The 20,023-nt window shown below is 37.3% G+C and overlaps 1 pseudogene; it reads left to right on the top strand.

Moving 5' to 3' along the window:
- The first annotated feature begins 19,072 nt into the window (after positions 1–19,072).
- LOC112932297 (large ribosomal subunit protein eL33 pseudogene) lies at positions 19,073–19,400 on the top strand (annotated as a pseudogene).
- The last annotated feature ends 623 nt before the right edge of the window (positions 19,401–20,023 follow it).

The raw sequence follows: 20,023 nt of genomic DNA, 5'->3' as shown, positions 1-20,023 counted from the left end.
GTGAATTTTTGTATTAAAGTATCCCTACAACAATCTTGTGAAAATCTATTTGTTCATGAACATCAGACAGTAGTCCTTGTGCAGAAACTCTGTCATGTTCATTTTTATGTCTCTACTCCTTGGCACATGATTGGTCCATAGTAGGTGATCAACAGAGAAACATTGGAATAATTGGACAATTTGGAATAAATAAATTCTTATATCTTTTTGGTCTCCCTCGATGGCTACACTTTTTAAAATCCAGTCAGTGGTAGTGTTTCCAGATCCCACCTCTTTGGTCTTCTGAATTTACCTCTTTACACTCTCCTGGACTCATCTTACTGTTTACTGTTTTAAGTGCATATGTGCTGCTGACTCCCATATATTTATCTCTAAAACTGGTCTTTCTTCTGAGCTCAAAGTTGTATTTCTATCTTTAGGTATCTTCACCTAGATCCTACCCTTGTCTTTAATCCAGGGTAAGTTAGGGTCTCTGGAGCTTTCCCTTTTATAAAACCCTTCAAGCTGCACTTCCATTTCTTTCTCCTAAGTCTGTAAATAGGGGGCGGGGCAAGATGGTGGAAGAGTAGGGTCCCCAAGTCACCTGTCCCCACCAACTTAATAGATAACTTTCAAACCATCCTGAAAACCTAGGAATTCAGGCTGATATTTAAAGAGAGAACAGCTGAAATGCTACAGAGAAAAGAGTTTGCGCTTATATCAAGGTAGAAAGATGGGAAAAAAAAAAAAAGAGAGAAGCATCCAGTGGGGGAGGGGCACCATGAGGAGCCAGGCTAAAGCCCCTGCGAGAGTCTCCGGGACAGGAAAGTCCAGTCCGGAGAAGCAGGAACTTTAAAAATCTGCACCGGATTCTTCCCTGAGGGAAAGGCGCTGGCAGGGAGCTCGGGCAGGATCCCAGGAGGGGCAGTGGGGCCCCAGGTTCCCAGGGTCGCTAACAGGACGTCTGCCCTGGGGGAGAGCTGCCACACTCCACGGGCTGAGCTCCCTAAAGGGCTGGAGCACACCTGGTGGGCCCCGGGAGTGCCCCAGGAGCAGCTCAGGCGGCAGCTCTGCACGGAGGGGGCTGCGGGGCCCTGGAGCACAATTCCGGTGGTGCAGGCCCTGGATCCCACAAAACCAGGGGACACAGCCCAGGATACTGCGCTCCCCCAGGGACAGGAGAAGGCAGGGAGGTACAAGACAGCCAGAATGCTCCTGCTGCCGGGTTCCCCAGCTGCAGATCAGCACCCCCAGCCCCGGAGCATCCAGGCCAGTGCAGACTGGGAGACTGCGGTAGTTACTGCAGGAGCTGACTCCAGGGCTGGGGAGCTGGCCGCCACCAGTGTGGTTGTTCCTTCTGGTGTCACCCTGTGGCTGGGATGGAGTGGGTCTACCAGGGAACAGGGGCCTCACAGGATAAACAGCTCCCACTGAGCTGTGCACCTGGCAGGGGTTGGGGCAGGTGCACATACCTGAGAATCAGCACAGCAGGCCCCTTCCCCAGAAGACCAGCTGGAAGGACAGGGGAAGAGCAAGTTCTTGACCTAGCAGCACTAGAAAGCTCCAGGGGAAGTTGAGGGATATACAGTATATAGAACCAGAGGGTACCCCTCCTTTTTTTTTTCTTTTTTTCTCTTTTGTTTCTTCCTTTTTCCAGTACAACTCGTTTTTAGCAACTCTGCACTGAGCAAAATGACTAGAAAGAAGAACTCACCACAAAAGAAAGAATCAGAAACAATACTCTCTGCCACAGAGTTACATAATTTGGATTACAAGGGGTGGCGGAAAGGGAGGGGGGCCAGGGGGTTGGGGTGACTGGGTGACAGGCACTGAGGTGGGCATTTGATGGGATGAGCACTGGATGTTATGCTATATGTTGGCAAATTTAAGTCCACTAAAAAAAATAAATAAAAAAAATAAGCCTGTAAATACCCATTAGTATCTCAATGCCCAGGTTAGAGGCTTGGAGCTTCATGTGGCTCTTCTCTCCCCTCTCTATCTACAGCTCATCAGATATGTTGCTTCTACTTTAGAAACATCTCTTGCATTTATCCCTGGCTATCTTTACAACCAGTGTTTAGGCCTCCATGTTCTTTTGCTTGGTATATTACAATGGCTTACCACATTTCTTTCTTGCCACCAGCTCCTTCCCACTACAGTCTGTCTTCCACATGGCTACCTGAGGCATCTTTCTCCCCAAATAAGCAGATTCATGCCATCATCTTGCTTTCCTCTCTAGGTTTTCACTCTGCTTTCAGCTAATCTACTTCTCCAGTTGCATTTTCCGTATACCACCAACACAAACTCTCGACTTTAGTTTATGTTCAAATTTAGTTTTTCTTCAAAGTCAGGTCCTTTTATGTTCTGCGCCTCTATCCATGCCTTCCCATTTGCCTGGTATGCCCTTCTCAGTTTTTTGTACCCAGCTTTAATGTTATTTCTTCTGTGGATTTTTTCCTAAATAATCTACGCTTTGGTCTTTATTAATACTTTTTCCATTTATGTTTTTGTGTCACACTAGATTGTGAGAATAGGGAACTTTTATTATTCTAGTCTTGAATGCTTGGTGATTCACTGCTTAATAAATATCTGTTGATATTTAGTCAGTGATTCACTGCTTAATAAATATCTGTTGAATTAGTAAAATAATGACTGAAAAGCTCAGTTATATTTTCTCAGCTTTTTGAGAATTTGACAATTAGTTTAACCATCTTTAGTGTTAAACCAGAGATGGTCACACATTTCAGTGTGTTTTGGCAGGGTCAGGGCCTGACATCTGCTGTAAGTGGCACAGACATCAGTGTTGTCTTTTGCTGTCACTCACCTGCTGTGTGTTGCTTTAACTCCTAAAGCTTTCCTCTATTCATCTGAAATTGGCTATTGCTATGCTCACTGATTCGTAGAAAGATTTAGATCGACTAATGCTTTTTAATCTGTTTTCATTTGTTTTAAAAATATTTTCAAGTATACAAATCCTACAGTTTTCTGAACTTTTAAGCAACAGATAAAAGGAAATAGAAGGTAGGGCAAATATCTTATGTAGATATATTGAATTTTTCCTAGACTTTCCTTTTTTAAGATCATTAGATTTTATGCCCATAATTCTAGATTTGTTGGACTTTGAGTAATATGGCACCCTTTAAACATTACTGACTTGACAGAAAGTAAGAGAATGCCCTTTTGCACATGGTGGTCAGAAATTAGCCAGTATTCATGATTCACTATTGAGGTCATAAACAAAATACTTGGCTTTCTGACAGCTACATTAGTTGCATTGTTCACCATCCACAGCTGCCAGACGTAGAATGGTTACTTGGCAGCTGACAAAGCTTGGATTCATACAGTGGCCCTTCCTTAAACCTTAGTTTTGAAAATATTACACACTGAGTGCAATTAAATTATGAGCTCACTGGTAGTACTTGTATCTACATGGGAAAACTAAACCTAACACTTTCTGATTTTTCAGAAAAATGGACAATCCTCCTAGTTCAAAGTATCACTTAATTTTTAGGTGGGTTAATTCTGAGGAAAATGGACCAAATACCATCTTATATTTTCTTTACCAGAACAACTGTTAGAAGCTAGGTAATTAATAAAATGTTATGAAAGAGTTTGTGGAGTATACTTTACAATAGTTGGTATATACTAGCATGTTTTTCACAAAGATAAAATATATTTCATGAAGACAGAATGCTCTTCATCTAACTTTTAGTTTTTTGGTTAGTTTTTGATTACCTTTCTGTTTTCTTCCTTGCCTCTTCTATTTTTTTTCTCCCCTTTCCTCCTTCTCTAGGTCCTCCCTCCCTTCTCTCCTTCTTTTGCATATGTATTTAGCAAATATTTTCTTTATACTAGGCATGGTGTTGGACATTGTAACAGTTATAAGGCCAAATAAAAAGATAAGCTCCCTCCTTTCAAATGATCTAATAATTTATTGGAGAATAAAAGATGTGTATGTAAATCATGCAGAGGAGTAAAAAAAATGGGGACCAAAGCATCAGGGAGAGTTTTAAATGTGAGCTGAGTCTAAAACTCCCTTAACATCTATATTTCAAATTATAACAATGGTGTGGAGGGGCTGATTCAACTTAATTTAATTGTCTTTTTATTTTTTTAGATGAAGGTAAGCTCATTTTATTTTCTTAGAGGATATTATTTCTGAAAAACTAAGACTATGTAACAATGGGATGAATACATAATGAAGAGGATGGAAGTATGAAAATGGTGTTTGAAGTTTGAGGTCAGAGATGCAGTAGAATCTATATCTACTATGGCTTGCAGTTTGAATTAAATGACCCTTAAGTATTCTTATGTTATTCTGTGAGTTATAACTCAGAAAAATTAAAACATAGGTGGTTATAATTATAATATTTGTTAATGTTAAGTCATATACATAAACTAAAGAGCAATTGATAATAGAATCTCTACTTTGTCCTCCAAAGTTTCATGAAATTGTGTATTTTCCAGATATTGACAGATTGATCCATTGAATGATAGATCAGTCCATCTATCTGGAATACTGAGTTCTGGGAGAGATAATGGGGCTGCCTTTAGACCCGACAGCATAACCTGTGTTAATAATTATCATAGTAGGGATCCCTGGGTGGTGCAGCGGTTTGGCGCCTGCCTTTGACCCAGGGCACGATCCTGGAGACTCGGGATCAAATCCCACATCGGGCTCCCGGTGCATGGAGTCTGCTTCTCCCTCTGCCTATGTCTCTGCCTCTCTCTCTCTCTCTCTCTATCATAAATAAATAAAAATTTAAAAAAAATAATTAAAAAAAACCAAAATAATTATCATAGTAGAATCAATTTATCATGTACCTACTATATTTCCAATAACTATGCTTCATACATATTGCCTTATTTAATCTTTACAATGTTCCTATGAATTCATTCTATTTTATAATTTAATAAAGAGCAATGGAGAAAAAATATCAGAAACAGCACATCAGAAGCACATCAATATAATGAGATAGGAGTGTTGTCTCTGGAACAAAGTTGACTGCATTCAAATTCTAGTTTTGTCACTTAATAGTTGTGGGGTTTGAGAAGCTACTGTATCTCTTTAAGCTTCAGCTCCTCACCTTTAAAATGGAATCAGTAATAATACCTACATATAGAGTTATTATGAAAGTTAAGCAAGTTAATGTATTGAAGTGGTTAGAATAACCAGTGATATGTAAGCATTATTATTACAAGCCTGAAATCACACAGCTCGAAAGTGATAGAACAGATTTTCTAGATTCCAAAGCCTGTACTTCATTCACAATTCTGTATTTCTTCCAAGACATATCCACATCTTATGGATTACAGAATTTTAAAAAATGAATGTCAGTAATCAACTAAATTTCTGTTTGTTTCTCAAAGAAAACAAAGGATTCTTAATTTAAAAACTTTTTTTCCTTGAGAGTGAACTCTGTTATTGCAGAGCCTATTAGTACTAAACAGGGGTGCACATATCACTTTTCAGGGACTGTAGGGTGAAATAAGAGAAACTTGGAGATAAGTTCCCTGTGTCTCCTCTCCAATAAGATTTTAAAATTAGCTAGTTCTTAGGAGCATCCTGAGGAGGAGTTCAGCTCTTTCTCCCCAGTTGTTCAGAGCACCTGTTGTTTCTGTGGCTCTCTTTTTTTTCTGGCCTCTTTCAAAAATCCTTTCTGGCCTAAGTGGTGGTAGTGGTGAGGATAGCTTTGTAAAATCACCAGTTTCACAGCCTCAGCACAGCTTATCTAAGTGGGATTGTAGGAATACAGACATGGAGAGTGTACCAATGTGAGCAGGTCAAAATATTATTATTATTTGTTTTCACCATGATTGAATCTTATGTGAGAGCTCTAGATCAATCTTGGATTTCTCATGTTCATTACTAGATTGAAAGTTCCCTACCTGTAGGTTTGCTCTAAAATAATTAATTTGTGTTTTCATTCTAATTCTTTTTTCTATTTATTCATTTTTTATACAGAAGTTTATAAAACTTAGAAGGAACTGCCAAATTTTTTCCAACTGGCTGCACTGTTTTCATTCATACCAGCAATGTGTTCCAGTTTCTCCAGATCCTAATCAACACTTGTTATTGTCTGTCTCTTATTGTAGCCACAGTTTTCTGTTGGGAGGTGTATCCCCTTGTGGGTTTTTGTTTGTTTGTTTGCTATGAAAAGCTTTATTGGGGGCAGCTCGGTGGCTAAGCAGTTTAGCGCCACCTTCGGCCTAGGGTGTGATCCTGGAGACCTGGTCGAGTACCACGTCAGGCCTCCTGCATAGAGCCTGCTTCTCCCTCTGCCTGCGTCTCTTCCTCTCTCTCTGTGTCTCTCATGAATAAATAAATAAAATCTTTAAAAAAAAAAAAAGAAAAGCTTTATTGTTTCCATTTGGTCCACAGCTTGGGACAGGGCATTGGGGTGGTTAAAAAGCTGCCTAGTGTCTGTCTTCAGCTCCTCACCTAGGAAGTGGTTCTCCAGGAAGCTGTAGAAGTGGGGGTCTGTGTGTGCAGAAACCCTGGGCATGCAAATCCAGGAGACCCTGGTTCAGGTTCTTTTCCAGATCCAGGGTGGGTTCCATGGCATCCAGGGTTTTATTGCACTTATCTTGGGATGGCTTCTGCACATTCTGGAAGAGCATGTAGCCACTGCACCGTTTTTGCCTCTGCAAGAGATACTCAGTACCCTTGGGCTTCTTGTCTACCAATTTGAAGAAGTGGCCCATGTTCTCCAGAGCCACATAATCATGGTTAAAATAGAAGCCCAGAGAGAGGTAGGGGTAGGAGGCCTGAAGATATATGTTGACCAGATGGTTGACAAAAGCCCCCACTTTGATATAATAATTCTGATGAATCTGGAAGCTCATGGTTGATTGGCTAATAAGCAGAACATTTGACATTTTGTGACATATAAAAAAGAAGAAAGAGGCAGTGATTTTTTTTTTTTTTGTTAAAATTGTTTTCTGTGAGTAAATTTGTGGCCATGAATTTTTAGCATTTTACGGAGTTAGGTCAAAACTTTTTCATGTCCTACATGATACTGTAGGAAAAAAACAACAGCAGGGGGTATCTTTGGAAGGTCTATAATATCATTGCTAACCACCGGCTCTAAGCTTTTGAGTTGTGGAGAAGCCTGAATTAGATAGTATTTATTTGTTTCCTGGAAGTAGCATACTCTGATTATATCAGTTGCCTTTATAACATTAATGTTTCATCTTGGCACCCAAATGGCTTTGACATTTGTATTATATCCCAGGGTGCACATCTTCCAGCTCAAAGAAGAGAATTGTGTTGGGTAGTTTTAACATCTTCAATGGAGCAATGTATGTGAAAGCAAATTATGTAGTTAAACTCACAAATTAAGCCAATCTTTTTTGAGGAACATATAGGGAGATAGAGCTAGAGGATGATTTTTAAAATGATTTTTCTCTTGGTAATTTCATTATTATGTGCAATATATTTTTGAAATGATATTCTCTAAACTTAAAGGCAGGATTAAAAGTCAGCTGTTAGGAAGGAGTGTCTGTGGTCATATGTTTGGTGAGGTGGTTTGAGCAACAGACATAGCTGAGGATTCTATGAACTAGTAGCAGACATCTGTGTTTAAACGTGTAAGTTCACGCCACTCTTCTAAACATTTTCATGGAGTCCAAGGAAATTCTTGTTCACTGTAAGTTAATTTGCTTTCCTCCTGACCTACTTATGGTGAATAAGGCATGACTGGTGACCTGAATATTTCCTTAATGATTTGCTCATAAATACTCAATTCTAGAGCTCTCATGCGTTGTTTACTGTGCTTTGCTTGTTCTGTTTACTGCTAAAGCCATTTCTACATTTATAATGATAAAATCAGGGATTCAGGTGCTGCCAAATGGCTGCCAAATTGTTTAGTAACTTGGAGCTTTACTTAAAAATTGTGTGTGTATTTCCCCTGTCAGAATGCCTATCTTGTAATTTGACTAGTAAGTACATGGAGAGATGTATTCAAGCCCTTGTGTGGGTAACTTGGTAAGTGCTTAAAATGAACTTGTAATTTGGCTTGCCATTTTGATGTAGTTTAAGTGCTAGATTGCAAAATATCTTAATGGAATTTATTAAATATTGATCTACCTACTTAGGAACTTGGAAGAAAATGTTGTCTGATTTTTTTCCCCTAAGTGGTGTTTCCTATGTGATTTAAAGTGAAATAGCTGCAAACACTAGTTTTCCCTGTACTAAAATGAGTTAGCATTTCCTTGTACTAAAATGAGCTAGTACATTTTTTCCTTCTAGTATGTATACAGTGATTTATAATAGCTAAGGATTGTGATAACCTTAATGGATTATTAATCATTAATTAGTGACTAGTCATTAGATAAAATGCTATATACAAAGCATTTTATATGTTTTGTCTCATTTAGTAACTTTAGGAGATAAGTATGATCATTTTATTTTACATACTATGAAGTTGAAAATCAGAGCATTTAAAGTCTCTAAGCTTTTAAGTGCTAGAGGTAAGATTTATATCTCTCTATATTTATATCTATCTGTATGCTTGTCAACCTGACTGCAAAGCTGATGCTGTTAATCATTACTAGACTGCATTCCATAAATAATCACATAGCACACAGTAATATTGCCAGTTCATGTCAACCAGAGGAATGGAAACATACTCAAAATGTGGAAATTGTTCCTTCAATTTCTGTCTGAATTGTTTAAAATTGTTGCTGAGCTCCTCTCAGAGGAAGAAAAGACATTTTCCAGCAGGTTTCTATATATTGCATTGATTCTGCTGTCTTTTATAGTGGCTCAACAGTGGCCTCATGTATTAATCTACATTCCAGAAAACTATGCCCATGGAGAATGTGTAGGAACAGCCGGTTATGGCAGCTGTAGATAATGAACACATGAGATAAGACTGAAAGTTGTTTCTTTCCCTTTCTGCATATATTTCCTTCATGTATTAAAAGGAAGAATTGCAATATGTATATATATATGTGTGTGTGTGTACACACACACACACACACACATATATATATATATAGAGAGAGAGAGAGAGAGAGGAGACACACACACACACACACAAATTGTAGTTAGCAAAAAAACAAAAGCACCATGGTATTGTTATTACATTCTATCTCAGAATCACAGAATGATGAATGAACAAACTTGGATGAATTTTCTCTTAGAGAGTAAGGAATAATGTTTTTTAAATTGCTATACATCCAAAGTACTTGTAACAGAGCTCTCTATGTAAGTCTCAATAAATATTTGTAGATTGATGGATTGATTGCCTTATTTCACATGGCTAATAGTAGCTAAGGTTATAATCTGAGTCTTTTGACATTTAAATTCAGTGTTTTTCTTACCATACTGGGCTGCTTGGATTCCCTTCTCAAAATAATTGTCTCCTCCTTTTGAAAGGAGGAAATGAAAACTCTGAGAGATTTAAAGAACTTGCCCAAATTCACCCAAGTAGGCCAGGGCTGAATAAGTTCTAAAGTCTGGTCTGCTTGATGCTAAAGTTTATATTCTTAGATGCCCTGGAAACTTCAGTTTCCTAGAATAAGAACTCACATCATATCTTATGGATAAAATTTGTATTTGTATCTTAAAACCTTCTTCAAAGAAGAATCTATGCATCTATTTTTAACAGGCATTAGAACGGAGTGGTCAAGAATAAGGCTATAGCCAGACAAGAGTTTAAATCCCAGTTCTATCACTTAAATGACTTCAGCAAAGTTTCTCTATAGCTCAGATTTGTTAGCCACAAAGTATGTTAATAGTAATACCTATCTCTTGGGAGTGTTTTGAGAATTAAGTAAGTATAAGGTACTTAGAGCAGTGACTCATTTGTTACTATTATTTCCAGGTATACATCTCCATTGGGAAAAATTTATCTTATAGCCAGTGAAGCTTATTCTTATTGTACTCTCTTGTTCTATTCTCTAGGGACACAAACACTAATAGGGCATCACCCTCATTGCATTATAGTCTCTAATTATTATGATGAAGATGTTTTTTTGGAGTGGGGGGGGGCAAAGGGTGAGAGAGAGAGAATCCCAAGCAGGATCCATGCCCAGCACAGAACTCCATGCAGCGCTCGTCTCACAACTTTGAGATCAAGCCCTGAGCTGAAATCAAGAGTTGGATGCTCAATCAACTGAGCTACCCAGGAACCCCTCATGATGAACTTTTTTACTCTTTTCTAATAGGTTTTTTAATCTTTAAGCAAAGGTCTAATTTCCCCAGTACTCATATTTAAAATACTATAAGAAATTTATTGTTCTTAGACCAGGAAATGACATTATTACGTAGAGGATAAGAATATTTATTTTTATATGGTGTACAAAGGACAGCCAACATTTATTAGAGCAGGAATGAGTAGTCTTTTAAAAAATATTATCTTCAAGGAATGTACATTCTCTTGCCTAAAATTAAGGCACTTCTTATAGGGTGATATAGTGGGTGAGTATTGGGCTTGGGAATTAGAAAACCTAGGTTATGTCCCACTTGACATTTATTAGTTGTGTGACCTTGAGTGAGAAAGTCCTCTTAGCCTCTTTCAGCTCCAATTTTCTGTATTGTGAAAAGACATAATGTTCTGATTATCTTATAATGTTTGGTGTTTATCAAATAATATTTTACTTTTTCAAGGCTCAAATCCAAATACTACCTGCTCAATGACGCCTTCCCTAACTCCCCCAGTTAGATTACTTTTTTTCTTCTTTATATTCCAATAGCAATTTGTATCTCTACAATATGCCATTTCTTTGAGTCTAAATGACCATATCTTTCCACTGGATTGTGAGCTCTTTGTGAGTATATTCATTTTTGCTTTCTGCACACTGTATGGTATACTGCCTTGAACATGTGCTCCATACATACTTACTGAATTGAAATGAATTTGTGTAATAGTGCTTTGTAAACTGATGTATGTACAAATGGAAAGGATTCTCAATATCTACTTGGCATTTCTCTTGCTCATAAGCTTTCTTTTTTAAATTTTTTTTTATTTATTCATGAGAGAGAGAGAGAGAGAGAGAGAGAGAGGCAGGCAGAGACACAGGAGGAGGGAGAATCAGGCTCCATGCCGGGAGCCCAACGTGGGACTTGATCCCTGGACTCCAGGATCGCACCCTGGGCCAAAGGCAGGCGCTAAACCATTGAGCCACCCAGGGATCCCCCATAGGGTTTCTTTTTTAACTCATTTATGCCATCCTGTGTTTAATCAGACTCTACTCTGCATCTCCAAGTATCTTGGGGAGCGTCAACAGGAGCACAATTAAAGGCTTTATTAAGTTCCTGAATGCAAGTTGTATTGTGCTAACTGCTGTCCAAATCTAATCGTCATGGTCTCTGCTTTACAAGAGCACAGACGAAACTCATTATCAAACGTCTGCAAATTATGCTATTCTTAGTACTGTTTAAATTGAATTAAATAATTAGATCAGTGATTTCTAGATTTGCAGTGTAAGGAAGAAACACTTGTGTCAGTACATTTATGAAAGACTGATAAAAACTATTAAAAAATAAAACCACACTGAGTGAATATATAAGAATTTTTGTTCAGAATTATGACTGACATGGGCAGTTTTAGATTTGGATGTTTGGTCTAAGTTCACTAGTCAAGAAACCTTCACATTACTTCACACTAATTGGGGAAAATCTATGTGTGTTGAACTTTTCACAAGTTTTTGATGTAGTCCCTGGTAGTTTTATAATGCATTTTTCCTCTCCTATAATTTTTACAAGGTCATAAAGTTACTCTTCTGTGGTATTTGATCAATTTGGTGTGATATGAGGATATTTTTCTTCAATCTCATTACAATTAGAGAAATAAGACTTGTGAATGTAGAAAATTCTTGCAAGATACAAAAATAAAAGTAAAAAAGAAGAAAGGAAATGAAAAATGAGAGGAAACAAAGGGAAAGTAAAAGAAGTGAAAGTGTAAAGAAGTGACAATAAGACCTGGAAATTAATATATATTATAAATATAAATAAATAAAACATTAATATATATATAATAAATATAAATAAATATTTGGTACTAAACTATAAGTATATATTATGTGAGGTTTAAATGTTTATAAATGATTGAATGAGTAATAGTCCATTGTATATGTATACCATATCTTTATCCATTCTAACGATGGACACCTTGGATGCTTCCGTATCTTGGCTATTATAAACAATGCTTTAATGAACATAGAGAAATAGAGGTGCATAAATCTTTTTGAATTAGTGTTGTCATTGTCACTGGGTAAACACCTAATAGTGAAATTACTGGATCATATGGTAGTTCTATTTTTATTTTTTTGAGGAAACTTCATACTATTTTCCACAGCAGTTGCACCAATCTACAATCTGATCAATAGTGCACAAATGCACAAGTTCTCTTTTCTCTGGATCTGTGCCAACAGTTGTTATTTCTTGTCTTTTTGATACTAGCCATTCTGGTTGGTATGAAGTGATATTTCACTGTGGTGTTGATTTGCATTTCCCTAATGATTAGTGATGTTGAGCATCTTTTCATGTGTCTGTTGGCCATCTGAATGTCTTCAGAAAAATGTCTATTCAGGTCCTCTGCCCATTTTTTTATTGGATTTTTTGGGGGGGTGTTGTGTGAATTTAAAAAAACTAACACCTATAGAGAAATTAAAAGAATAGTACAAAGATATCCATATAGTCCTAGCTTATCCAAATGATATTTTGCCATGTTTGTGTGATCTCTATCTGTATATACATATATTTGTTGAGTAATTTGAAATTAAACTGCAGATATCATGATACCCTATTTCTTAGCATGTATCATCTAAAACAAGGAAAATCTCCTACTGAATGCCATTTTCTGTTTCCTTCTTATTATGGTTGTGTATGATTAATGCTTATAGTTTTCTTTTTCTTTTTTAAAGATTTTATATTTTCTTGGACCAGCAATCACAGAGGATTCTTTGAAGCAGTGTTAGGTGCTTAGGTGGCATCCTAGATTTCTTAGTTTGAATGCCTTCTTTTATTGGTATAGTAATGTGCATTTAAAAAATACTTGGTGCTTTGTGCTGAAGGTGGGGTTATTATACTTCTGATTTTGTGTTTCTTGTTTGTTTCTACAGGGCTCTTAATTTCAACTACTTTTTTTTTCTTTCCTTTCACTGCCAACCTTCTAAGAGATTTCCCTTCTGGTTCCTTTCTCTCTTTTTATCTGTCTCCCTAGTGGATTCAATCTTAACCAGAGTTTTGCTGTCTATAATTAAGGTCTGAAGTTTGATCCTCAACAATTTCTGCCTTCTGCCTGCAGGAGATGAGAGAGTCTTTATATATGCTAAGGAGTTCTGACTTTCACAACTTGACTTAAATTGGTCATTAATCACCCTTAGTTTTGCATTGTCTTTGTTGGAAGCTCTGATCACACATAGCAAGATTCATTCAGATCTTTTGTCTGTAAAATTATTATTTGCTCTGAACCTCTTGCATGACTGAGATATTATACCTGCCAGTGTATTTCCTCTCACCAGTTTTTCATTCCAGTTCACTACAGGTGAAAGTGTAACAAACTGCACCATCAACATGCCAGAAGTTATTATCAGTACTCTACCTACTACCAATATTGGAGTTCTCATTGCCAGTTGGCTGGTGAGTGCTGCAGCTCAAAAATTGCATTTTAGATTTTGCTCTTTTCAGATCACTCCTTATGCCAACTATCTTAGGACAGTGGTCCTAGGAAACAGAATCTGGGATGAAGAATTTGCATATAGGAGTTCACTGGGAGTGCTATCAAGAAAAATATTTGTGAGAGTGTAAGGATGCAGGATTAGGTGAAGTGAAAAGTTAAGCTGCCAAGTGGTTACCGCCAAGACCTCAACTGATCTATAGGAGCCTTGGATTTTAGACAACCTTTCAGACTTGTTCTACATTGCAGCAAAGGGATTCGATCTCATAGGCTACCTTTGTGGCAGAGTTGTAACTTCAGGTGAGGGAGCTCCCTTTGAGCTGAAAGCAGTTATTAGGTAGGGACTCAGATAGGAGCTGTCAGCAGCCAACAAACCTGGCACCTAGAGGTTTGATGACATTGGTTCTGAATGAGAGATCTGGACAGTGTACCACAGCCTACACTAGAAGGAGTAAGAGAAAAAGTAGAAAGTATTATCCAAAGGTCAATAAAATACTTGAGGTAAGAGATCATGTCAGCTTGGTGTTTGGAGGAACAGTGGAGGTAGTGAGAGGTGGTTGAATTTGAGATATATTTCAAAGGATTTGCTTATGAATTAGATGGCAGTGGAGAGAGGCATCAAGGGTATGTTCAAAGATTTTTGGCCTGAACAACTGAAAGAATAAAGTTGCCTCATTAATTTAAAGAGAAGTGATGGCTAGCAGAAGAATTTGTCTTAAAGCAGCTGTATTGACTAAAGAATGTAACTAAAATATTATAATTTTCTGTTCCTATAATATAAATTGCCTAAGCTTGTCCAATTAGAAATTTAAAAATTGAATAGACTCATCACCTTGGAATAAATTAAAATTTTGTCAAGTAATTATCTTTAATAAAATAAACTCAGTATTAAAGTCAAATACTTTTACACTTTCAAAGATAGGTAATTCTTATGATAAGTATTAATTTCTAAATGTGTGAAATAGTAAGAAATCTTTCTAAGTCATTTTAAGAAAATAGCATAACCCTGATATCAAAACTGAACACTGATAGCACCAAATGAAGAAAATACAGATTAATCTCATTAGGGAACATAGATTAAAAACCTTAGTCAAAATACTAATAAATCTCATTCAAGAGTACTTGAGGACATCAGCAATATGGTGGCATAGGAATTTCTACTGCTCATCTTCTAGAGATGTCAAACAATTATCTATATATGAAATACCTTAATGAGAGCCAGAACTCCAGGTGAGAGATTGCAGCACCTGGATGAAGCATAGAAATAAGAAAGGAGCATTGAGAAGGGTAGGAAAATTCATTCACAGAACCCCTGTTACCCTTCCCTCAAGCCAGAGCAGCCTAGACCAGAGAGAGAAGGAGAATAAAGTGAATGCTTACTTTCACCATGGACCTTAAAGCTAGCACACCCAATTGCCAGGTAGACTCCTGGAGGCCTAGGTGACTCCATGTAGACTCTTGAGAACCCAGTCCCTGGGCCACCCCAGAGCTTGCCTACTTCAGTATCCCAGATACTTCCTGTGGGCCCCAGGTAGCTTTGAGGGCTGGGCTGCTGGTGGGATACCATGAACCAAGTCCCTGACAACCTGGTGCCTGCCAGATCCAGCAGCCCCAGGTAGCTCCCATGGCCCCAGGCTCTCAGAGGGCCCCTCCCAGGCTTGTAGTCTACCTAGGTGCTGGTTGGCACCCGTAACCCCAGACAGCTTAGTGGCCCAAGGTGATTCTCATAGCTCTAGGCAACTTCTTCAGCTCTATCTCCCACTAGACTCCTGTGACCCAGATTTTGGCCCACCTAATTGGCTGGTTCTTGTGGCCATAGGTAGTTCCTATGGCGTCAGGCTCCCAGTCAATGCCTGCAAACCTAGGCTCTTGAAAGATATGAGTTTAGTGTCATCATGATATCTATTCAGTCCTTGTTTTTGTGGATTGTTCCACCGGACTTCTTCTTAAAGGGGAATTTTAAGAGTCCCCCTTAAAATTTCTTGCAGAGCGGGTTTGGAGGTCACATATTCTTTCAGTTCCTGCCTGTCTTGGAAGCTCTTTATCTCTCCTTCCATTCTGAATGAGAACCTTGCTGGATAAAGTATTCTTGGTTGCGTGTTCTTTTCATTTAGGACCCTGAATATATCCTGCCAGCCCTTTCTGGCCTGCCAGGTCTCTGTGGAGAGGTCTGCTGTTACCCTAATACTCCTCCCCATAAAAGTCAGGGATCTCTTGTCTCTTGCTGCTTTAAGGATCTTCTCTTTATCTTTGGAATTTGCAAGCTTCACTATTAAATGTCGAGATGTTGAACGGTTTTTATTGATTTTAGGGGGGGATCTCTCTATTTCCTGGATCTGAATGCCTGTTTCCCTTCCCAGATTAGGAAAGTTTTCAGCTATGATTTGTTCAAATACATATTCTGTACCTCTGTCCCTTTTGGCACCCTTGGGAACCCCAATTAAACATAGTTTTTTCTTCCTCAGGCTGTCGTTTATTTCCCTTAATGTATCCTATGGTCTTTTAATTGTTTGTCTCTTTTTTTCCTGTATAAAATGGAATATTACTCAGCCATTAGAAATGGCAAATACCCACCATTTGCTTCAACGTGGATGGAACTGGAGGGTATTATGCTGAGTGAAATAAGTCAATAGGAGAAGAACAAACATTATATGTTCTCATTCATTTGGAGAATATAAATAATAGTGAAAGGGAATAGAAGGGAAGGGAGAAGAAATGGGTAGGAAATATCAGAAAGGGAGACAGAACATAAAGACTCCTAACTCTGGGAAAAGAACTAGGGGTAGTGGAAGGGGAGGAGGGCCGGGGGGTGGGGGTGAATGGGTGATGGGCACTGAGGGGGGCAGTTGACGGGATGAGCACTGGGTGTTATTCTGTATGTTGGCAAATTGAACACCAATAAAAAATAAATTTATTATTAAAAAAATAAAAATAAAAAAAATAAAAGAAAGAACAGGAGGTTTTATCATGTAGATTACCTCATCCACCTTTGGGGGATTGAGAGGGCCCATGTGACAGACTCATTGGTGCGCATCAGAAAATTCCTAACTGGTGGTGAAGATTACATTTCTGGGGAGATTGAACTGCAATTAGATTAGGTACTGAGTCCTGGTTTGGGTACTCAGCCTAAGTGATGCCATTTTAGGTCTGTGGTTTTCATTTTAACAAAGGAAATCCCATAAGGCTGTCAGTGGGTTTCTCAGCAGAAACCTTTCAGGCTAGGAGAGTGAGATGATATATTCAAAGTACTGAAAGAAAAGAAAACTGCCAACCAAAAATATTTTACCCAACAAAGTTGTTTTTCAGAAATGAGGAAGAGATAAAGTTTTTTTCCAAACAAAAGCTGAAAAGAGTTCATCACAACTTAACTTGCTTTATAAGAAATGCTGAAAGGAGTTCTTCAGGATGAAATGAAAAGGATGCTGATTAGTAGCAAGAAAACATATGAAAACCTATTATGCCAGTAAAGGTTAATTTATAGTCAAATTCAGAATATTTTAATACTGTAAAAAGATAATGAATAATTAATTAACTCTAGTATAAAGGTTTAAAGGGAAAATATTAAAAATATAGTAGTTACAATAATTTTTAAATGGATACAAAATATAAAAATAGGTAAATTATGACATCAAAATATAAATTATATGGGGGACTAAAAGAGTAGAATTTTGTATATGATTGAAGTTTGTGTTATCTTAAAATAGACTATTATATCTGAAGATGTTTTATGTAAGCCTCATAGTAACTGCAAAGTAAAAACCTATAGTCGATACTCATAGGATAAAGAGAAGGGAATCAAAGCATACCATTACAAAAAAATCAACAACCCAGAAAGAAAGACAGCAAAATAAGAGGAACTACAAAAAGCAAGAAAACAATAAGGTGGTATATAGGCCTTATCTATCAATAATTACTTTAAATGTAAATGGATTAAGTAATCAAAAGGCATTTCAGCTTTAAGGACACAGGCTTGCAGTGAAAGGATGGAAAAAAGATATCCTTGCAAATGAAAACCAAAATAGGAGTGGCCATACTTAACCAGACAAAATAGACTTTCTGTCAAAAACTGTAACCAAAGACAAAGTAGTATTTCTATAATTATAAAGTGATCAGTTCATCAAGAATATGTAACAATGGTAAATATATGCAGCTAGCATTGAAGCAAATATGTTGAGCAAGTGCTAACAGATTTGAAGGGAGTAATACACAAAAATATAATAATAGAATTCAGTACCCCAATTTCAACAATAGATAGAACATTCAGACAGAAAATCAATAAGGGAATATTGGACTTGAGCCATACTTTAGACCAAATGGACTTAACAGACATATACAGAGCATTCCACTCACCAGCAGCAGAATATACATTCTTCTCAAGTAAACATGGAATATTCTCCAGAACAGATCATATGTTGTTACAAAATAAGCCTTAGCAAATGTAAGAAGATTGAAATAATAATACCAAGTATCTTTTCTGACCAAAATCAATTAACTAGAAATCAGTAACAGGAGGAAAGTTGGAAAATTTACAAATGCATGGAAATGAAACAACATATTCCTGAACAACCAATGGGTCAAAGAAGAAATCAAGAGAAAAAAAATCTTGAAACAAAAGAAAATGGATGTTATGGATATACCAAAACTTATGAGATACACCCAAAACCATCTATATATACAATCCCCATCAAAATTCCAATGATATATATAATAGAAATAAAAAAAATCCTAACGTATGTAACTGCAAAAGACTCTAAATAAACAAAATAATCCTGAGAAAGAAGAACAAAGCTGGAGATACCACACTTTCTGCTTTCCAACTATATTGCAAAGCTTCAAAACTACATGGTACTAGCATAAAAACAGACACATAAATCAATGGAACAGAATAGAGAGAGAGCCAAGAAAAAACCCATACATACACAGTCAACTAATACTTGGCCACAGAGCCAAAAACACTCAGTGAGGAAAACATAGTCTTCTTAATAGGGTTGAGAAAACTGAATAACCACATGCCAAAGAATGAAATTAGAATGCCTACCTTATACCCCTTACAAAAATTAGCTTAAAATAGATTAAATACTTAAATGTAAGAACTGAAACTGTAAAGTTATTAGAAAAAACCCCCAGAAGGAAAGTTCCTTGATATTGGTCTTGGCAAAGATTGTTTTTTTTTTTTTAATATGACACTAAAAGTGTAAGCAATAAAAGCAAAAGTAAACAAGTGTGACTATATCAAGTAAAAAAGCCTCTGCATGAAAAAACAATCAGCAAAATAAAAGGAAATCTACAAAATGGGAGAAAATATTTACAAACTGTGTATTAGAGAAGGATTTAATATGCAAAATACATAAGGAACTCCTATGACTCCATAGGAAAATAAACAACAATATAACTTAAAAATGGGCAAAGGGCTCTTTCTGCCATCTTAGAGCCTCTGGAGGCATGCTGGGAATAGGACTCCTAAAATGATAAATATTTCTGGAAGGCTGTGGTCCAAGGCCTTTTTTGCTGGCCATATGTGGGGTCTCCAAAACCAGAGGAGCACACCGTTCTTCTTAAAATTGAAGGTAATTATGCTTGAGATGAAACTGAATTCCATTGAGGCAAGAGATATGCTTATGCATACAAAGCAAAGAACAACATGGTTACTCCTGGTGGCAAGCTGAACCAAACAAGAGTAATCTGGGGAAAAGTAGCTCATGCTCATAGAAAGAGTGGCATGGTTTGTTCCAAGTTCCTGCTGAAGCCATTGGCCACAGAAACCTTGTGATACTGTACCCCTCAAGGATTTAAACCTACTGAAAAGTAAGTAAGTAAAGGTGCAGATTTATTTTTAAAAATGGGCAAAGGACTTGAAAAGACAATTTCTCCAAAGAAGACATACGGTGGCCAACAGATATATGAAGAGATGCTGGACATCACTGATCGTCACGGAAATGCAAATAAAAACCAGAATGAGATCTCACCTCATACCTGTTAGAATGACTAAAATAAAAAAAACAGGAGACAGCAAGTGTTGGCAAGGCTATGGAGAAAAGGAAATGGTTGTGTATTGTTGGTGGGATGCAAATAAATAGTCACTATGGTAGGTTCCTCAAAAAATTAAAATAGAACTACCAGTAGATCCAGCACTCCCACTTCTGGGTAGATATCCCAAGGAAATAAAAACACTATCTTGAAGAGATATCTGCACTCCCATGTTTATTGTAGCATGGTTTATAATAGCCAAGATGTGGAAATTACCTAAGTGTGTGTCAACAGATGAATGGATAAAGAAATATAGTATGTATACATAAACAATGAAATAGTAAGAAAGAAAGAAATCCTGCTTTTGGTGACAACATGGTTAGAGCTTGAGAACATTATGTTAGTGGAATAAGACAGACAGAAAAAGGCAAATACTGTAGGTTCTCACT

The sequence above is a fragment of the Vulpes vulpes genome, chromosome 11 (assembly GCF_048418805.1).
Source record: "Vulpes vulpes isolate BD-2025 chromosome 11, VulVul3, whole genome shotgun sequence".
Classification (NCBI taxonomy): domain Eukaryota; kingdom Metazoa; phylum Chordata; class Mammalia; order Carnivora; family Canidae; genus Vulpes; species Vulpes vulpes.
The sequence above is the reverse complement of the archived record's forward strand: the minus strand, read 5'-3'. Positions and strand labels throughout refer to the sequence as shown.